Source organism: Phoenix dactylifera, chromosome 1 (assembly GCF_051530095.1).
Source record: "Phoenix dactylifera cultivar Ajwa chromosome 1, Ajwa_hap1_PhDact_Kaust_v1.1, whole genome shotgun sequence".
NCBI lineage: Eukaryota > Viridiplantae > Streptophyta > Magnoliopsida > Arecales > Arecaceae > Phoenix > Phoenix dactylifera.
The window spans coordinates 23694658-23701865 of record NC_143190.1 but is presented as its reverse complement, the minus strand read 5'-3'; positions in this window follow the sequence as shown (position 1 = coordinate 23701865).

The following is a 7208-nucleotide window of genomic DNA, read 5'->3' as shown; positions in this document are numbered from 1 at the left end:
AGTGCACCATGCCAATCATAGGCGCTAGTTTTATGGGCCAATCTTGAAGATGAGTACTTGATAAATGAGAGCTCCAAAAATGAGTGCCTATAATTGGCATGGTGCACTGCCATGTGGCGAACGTGGTTTGGACCCACTACAATTGGCTTTGATAGCTAGAATATTGCACTAGATCGAGGGATATGAAATCCTCTCCTGGGACGTCATGGGACGTGGCAATAAGAACTTTTCTGGTGCTGGGAACCAGAACCCTATAATATTATTTAAAAACGTTTGTGGAGGCTTTTCAAAAGACAATGAGATTGCTTGAAGGGACCTGGTAGATAGACATGTTCCATGTACATGTAGGTTCCTCGTTTTGAGTGGAGACTAAAATGATGAGAGTCCGAAGATCTTTGATTTCCCGCCTACGAAGCTAGCAATGATTAAGAATAAAAGTTTGTTGATGTGGGCCATGTGGCTATTAGTAGGAATATGTTTGTTTCTTCTCATCTAAACCTTCATATATATTACACGGATCATGGCAAGGGAATTTCGGAATTATTGGCCTTCTTGTACAGAGATACATGCAAGTGTAGGTGGGACAGGTGAAATCTTATCGATCCAGTCATTCTATAGATTTATCAATAGGAGAGGTATATATTAAGGTAGCGTTTGGATCCAAAATAAATTTTGAAAAGATAAAAGCAATATCCAAATAAGTTTGGATAGAGAGGACCAATTCTACAGAACAAGAATTCTGGACCTTTTGTTGGAGGACAAGTTCATGTATTGAGCATGCATTGGATCTCCGCCCGTGTAAATCATCTGGGACTGAGGGGTTTCCTTCCCCTGTTTGTAACGGGTTTCCCACCTTTTGTAAACAAAAAACCCAAATCCAGAATATTACATAGCCGTGCTACCATGAGATGTCACCCATAATGGATGAAGCCCACAAAAAAATATATGTCCAAAAATTTATACAATAACAAAGTGGTTCAAAAATTTTTCATTCATTGAACAAAAAAGTACTGGTATCGAACATCTAAATCCAGCATTTAAATATTCAAAGATATATAACCCATAATTTTATAGTCATAAAAAGTAAACTTATTATTAGCTTATTATCTCAACCTCTACATAGTTTATCCCTCTCTACTCCTAGCAACCTAATATATCTGAAAAGAACAAACAGAAGAGTGAGCTTTGCAGCTTAATAAGTAACCATACACCATCTTTCCAGATTAATTATAAGGTTTTACATGATTTAATGCACTTTTTAGAAAGTGAATTTTTATTATAATATAAAGCATTTTATAGGCATAATAACAAACCGTATATAATCATGTATGCAAGTTCATAAAGATGAATTTGAGTAAAACTTAAAATATTCATAATCATCAGATTTTTGTCATTTAGCTATATTATCTATTAAAACAATGCATAGAATTTTCGTGCTATGGTCACTTTAACCTGCGATAGGATATTTTCGTAATTGACAAGATATTATACTTCATAATCGTTACCAATTTTAACTTATTGGCAGAGGGTCATTTTTGTTGGATGCTAGCTCTAGTGTATCAATTGGCTCTAATTTCTAGAGGCAACCATAGCTATTTAAGAGCTTTTAAAATATTTTATATTTTTTAAAAATTATACCTATTCAAATAGTTTGAAAAGAACTAAATGACATCATAAAAGTTTAAAATATACAATCAGCCAAATATATCATTGTCAAAGTGATATAAAATTTTGTATAATCATAATTCATACGTAAATCTTGCATAGTAAAGTATTCAACAATAATGCTATTTGGCCTAAAATATGAATTATTCACAATTATATGCTTGATCCTAAATTTTTAAGAACATGCAGGGGCCAGTCATGTCACTTTAAACTTTTATAAATAATTCATAATTTCTACTTGAAATTGAGCAGTAATTCAAAGTTAATAAGGTCCATGCTAGGGTCACTTACCTCTTCTCGCCTAAAGATCACTAGCTTTATATGGACAAATTGCTTCTACCTATCTAAACCACTTAAGAAGATAAACTAATTTACATTCAACTATTTAAAAATCTAAATACCAAATAAGAAGCTCTAGAGGATCGAAATGAACTTGATCTAACTTCGTATCCAAACTAGGAAAAAAAGATGGAAAAGACCAGTCTAAGCGGTCGTCGCAATGCCGGCTAGGACCTTCTATCGAGGTCCACCCGATGGGTACACAGAGAAGAACCAGATCCTCAAGTGAGATCTACAAGTCACGTAGAGAGAGAAACATCAACCAGGAGTCGCAATTTTGTGCTCTCATCATTGACTAATAGCCTAACATCTAGTTCTGCAGAAGTACTTTTTAAGGCTCCAATGGCTATAAATGGCTAGTTTCTTCAATCCAACAGCTAGTAACTACTGTTTGGAGGTTGGAGAAGTATTTAAGAGCTGCTATTCATTAAGAAAATTATCTTGGTGAGAATTTAAGTGTGCATTCAAAAGAAAGAGCAAATCCAAGAGAGTTTAATTATTGCTTCAGTTCAAACCTGCTGAGTAATTGATTGATCCCCTACTTGGTTTTGATGTGCCAAAACATTTTGAGTGCATTCCTTGTTGGACTAACAGTTTTAAACAAGTATTTTCAGGGTAACAATGCTATCACTTCAAAAGAATATCTTAGGAAATGGTTCATGGATCTTAAACTCAAGTGTTGGAACCATTCAAGCATTTTCCAGAACTAGAGTCGACTCACAGGAAGTACGAGTTGACTCCGGCACAAGATTGGCATACTAGCACACCCTCAAGCCGTCTTCACAAAGCGCGAGTCGACTCTCTCAGGCAGACAGAAAGAGGTATTTCGAATCGCAAAGTACGAGTCGACTCGAGTCAAGCTCGAGCCGTCTCCCATCATTCGAATGAAGCATGAGACGACTCCCGACTGTTACGAGACGACTCTCTCAGGCAGACAGAAAGTGTATTTCAAGTCGCAAGACGTGAGTCGACTCGAGACAAGCGCGAGACGTCTCCCATCTTTCGGACGAAGTGCGAGTCGACTCCTAACTACTACGAGTCGACTCTCTCAGACAAAGGCAGAGAACTCCTTTTCTGTGGACCAAGATGCGAGACGACTCCCGAACCGCGCGAGCCGACTCCAACAAGAATCAATCGATAACCTGTCAGAGGGATCCTGAGGCAAAGCCGACTCCAGAATCATGCGAGACGTCTCCTACTTTAGTCGAGCCGACTTCTGGATGGGCGAGACGACTCCAGCTTCAATGGACATTTTGTCAGAAGTGCCAGGCGTGACAGAACGGCTACTCTTTTGTGTCTAACAGCTAGTTTTTCAAATCGGAGCTATAAGAAGACCTGTTCTAAGTAGAACAATAATGAGAACGAAAAATTCAAACAAAGAAAATCAAGCAAATCATTTGAAACAAGAGCTCAAAGGATATTCGAAAGAAAAATCGGAAGAAAGCTACTCTTCATCAAGAAACCACTCTTTCTCCGCACCAGAGCCAAAATAGAAAGATCCTTCATTGTTGTTTGACTTGGAAAAGGATCCAGAAGAAAAGAAGCAGCATCTTGATCGGCTAAAATCATATGAGAAGCTTCTTTTCCCTGTTTTCATTAAAATTGTTTTATCTGCTTTCTTAGAAGTTTGTATTTATACATTCATTCTTATATTTGGGTGCTTGATTCAATCAAGGGATTAAATCAGAAGGTCTAAGGTTGTAGTTGGTGATCCTTTGTAAAAACCAACCGGGTTGTTTGTGAGCCCGAGTAAAACAAACGAGGTGGTTCGTTGTGAGCCGGTAAAACAACAAGTTTGGTTGTGAGCTTGTAAAACAACCGTGCTGTAATTCTAGGATTATAGTGAAAATCTCAAGTGGAACTTGGGGAGTGGACGTAGGAGCAAGGTTGGCTCCGAACCACTATAAATCTTGTGTCCTTATGCTGTATTCTCATTTCTCTATCTTCATTCCACTAACAATCCAGACTGACACTTTAGATTAATCACAAGCTAAAATTCCACATTTTTAATTAAGGCCTAGTTCACCCCCCCTCTTGGGCTGCCTACTGGGTTGGTATCAGAGCAGATGCTCTTTAGTAGTAACAGTGTCTAAGTCCCTTCTAGAGTAAAAGATTTAATGGCAACCCAATTTGGATTAACCTCAGGTGAAGGATAGTCAACCAATAGGCCATCCTGTTTAATGGAACAAACTACACCTATTGGAAGGCAAGAATGAGAATATTCATTAAAGCCCAAGACTATGATGTTTGGAGTATTATTGTTAATAGGCCTCACATTCCCACACACATTGTTGATAACACAGTAATTCCCAAACTCGAAGAGGACTGGGATGAAAATGATAAGAAAAAGGCACAACTAAATGTTAAGGCTATGAATGTGCTTTATTGTGCCTTAGATGCAAATAAATTCAATCGAGTATCAACATGTAACTCCGCTAAGGAGATTTGAGATAGACTTGAAATCACTCATGTGTTGGAAACCCTGGTGGTCGCATGCATATATTTTTAAAAATTTTACAGCGGAAGCATGAATTAAACTATTTAATTCCTATGCATGCTAGAGATCATATCTCTACAACAAAAATAGATCCAGGACTTTAAACATTTATCCTAAACAAGTAGGCATGATTCTATGTCTAACATGTAGTCATGCAGAATTTCAGCAACCTAATTGATTTCTAATTTTAATTTTTAATGAGATCAGAACTCATACCTTTTTGCTTTGAGAACTTTGATGATGCCTTGATAACCTTGTATAGCCGCATACGTGTCCGGCATCTACGGATAGTTCACGCGAAGCTCTAGAAAGATCCACAACTGCAGGAGTGTTAGCTCGTGCAGAGGTGCTGCAGTGGCTGAATTTTTCTCCTCCGAAGCACTCAACTTTTGATTCTTCTTCGAGAGGATGAAGGATGGAGATGAAGGATAAGAAGGAGGAGATAAGGTGGCTGGATCTTAAAATTTTTCAAAATTTAGAACCCTTTCTAAAGACCATCTCCACAAACCCTAGGTGTGGGGGTCCTTTTATAGCCAAAAGACCCCCCACGCCTCACACCTCTTTTGGCCAATAAATTTGGCTGATAAAATTTCTAAAAAATTCTGATGAATTGGCAACTAAGATATGAACAAATTCTCTTTTAATCTTGTGTCAATAATTCCTAAAAATTAGGAGGTTATTGTTTCCCAAACTTCAGCTGCACGCCACCCTGCTTGATGCGTCATGCAATCCCTACAAATTAGGGATTTGATTCCTATCTTTTTAGGAAGATTTGAGGTGTCATATTTTTCTAAAAAATAGCCCCACGCCTCCTCTTTCCTCACGCCAAAAATTGGCCAAAAATAAAGAGGATAGGCACCACTGCTTTTAGAGATAAGGATGAGGTGTCTTTCTTCTCCAAGAAAAAAAATAGGGTCCTAAATTTTAGAAATTTTTCTCCATAATAAATTCTGATTATTTGGACTCTTAATCCTCATCAAATAAGGACTCTTAATTGACTTGAGTCAATCCCAATCCAATTGGATCAAGTCTGATCAATTAGGTTATGCCCAATTGGCTCGGGTCGAATCCGATCGAATTAAGTCAAATCCTAATTTTGCCCAAATTGAATCTAATTCAATTTGGCTTAATTAAAGTCCAATAATTCAATCAAATTGAATTTATTAGTAATCCTATTACTAATTAACCCTCCAATAATTCAATAATTATTTTAATGCAACTTTTGCTTAGGATAATTTGTCAATCGAATTGACCAAATTACCCTTGAATGATTCTTAATCATCAATTAGCCATTTGATCAACCTAGAAACTTCAATGCGTGTGACCCCATAGGTTCGAACCTAAGCCGGTAGCATAAGAACAACTTCTTGTACTAATCAAAATGACCATCTAGCAATGGTACCCGACGTCTGGATAGGCCGAATGATTGCAAAGCAACATTCAAGAACCCTTGGACTATGGTTACCGTATAATTTATCTCTATGACTCCTAAATGCCAGGATGACTTCAGAGTTCTATCAACTCTGTAATAAGTGTATCCATGATGTGATCAACTTTAGAAATCTTGTGACTTCTCACAAGGATTATCCTGACTAAGGTTTTGCTAAATTGAACATAAGGCATTATCTTTTGTTTTCAAGAGGGATCAATTCCATCTTGACTCACAACTGTCTACGCAAGTACTTGACTGTACCCAGTGATCTTCCGTCACTGAATTAGAAATTTAGGTAGTCCGGTACCAAAGTACAGTGAGTTGCTTGCTAGTCACAGGTTGCGGTCTCAGATCAAAGGGCCAAACTTATATCCATATCCACTCGGAACATCTCTTGACAATAGAGCGTTCCGGAATTGGTCACGTTAAGTGAAATGTACTCCTACACTTCACCTGTGTGACATATCAGTGTCTCCACACTCATTGGTTAAGAGGACAACTAACGTATATGTCACACAACGACCTAATCTCGATAATGCTGTCATCCTAGTAACAACATATCATTTGATCGCGAACAGTTTTAAGAACTTGAAGATAAATCCTCCTTTATCATAAAACAAGTCCTAAGGACTTCATCATATAAGAGTTCATTTGAAGATGTACAATAAAATGATGAATAATGCCAAATAACACTTTATTAATTTATTAATTTATTTACAAAATTTAATTATCAACATGCTGACGATTGACATTTAGGATACAATTCCCAACAACTTCCACTTAGCCTAAAGCCAATTGGCACAGTATCTAATACCCATCTTCGACTTGTGTTCGTTGAACTCTTTGATGCCGAGGACTTTGGTAAATAGGTCAGCCGGATTTTTTTTTGTATCAATCTTTTGAAGATCAATGTCACCTCGTTCGACGATCTCTCGAACCAGGTGGTAGCGATGTAGAATATGCTTGGTCCGCTGATGTGCTTTGGGTTCTCTTGCTTGAGTTATAGCTCCAGTGTTGTCACTGAGGATGATAGTGTTATTTTGATGATTAACAAGTAATTATCTAGAGTATGTTATAAGTTAAATTGATACTTCATTTATAAGACTATTACTCTCAGGATATTTGTATAAATTGATATAGATACATTTCATTGTTTATTTGAATGAATCTAACCTTGAGATGCAGCAAAGTGTGGATTGAGTCGACCCAAAGGATGATTGGGTCGACCCCGGCACATCAAGAAATCATTTGGCACACTTCTGTAAAAATGGCATA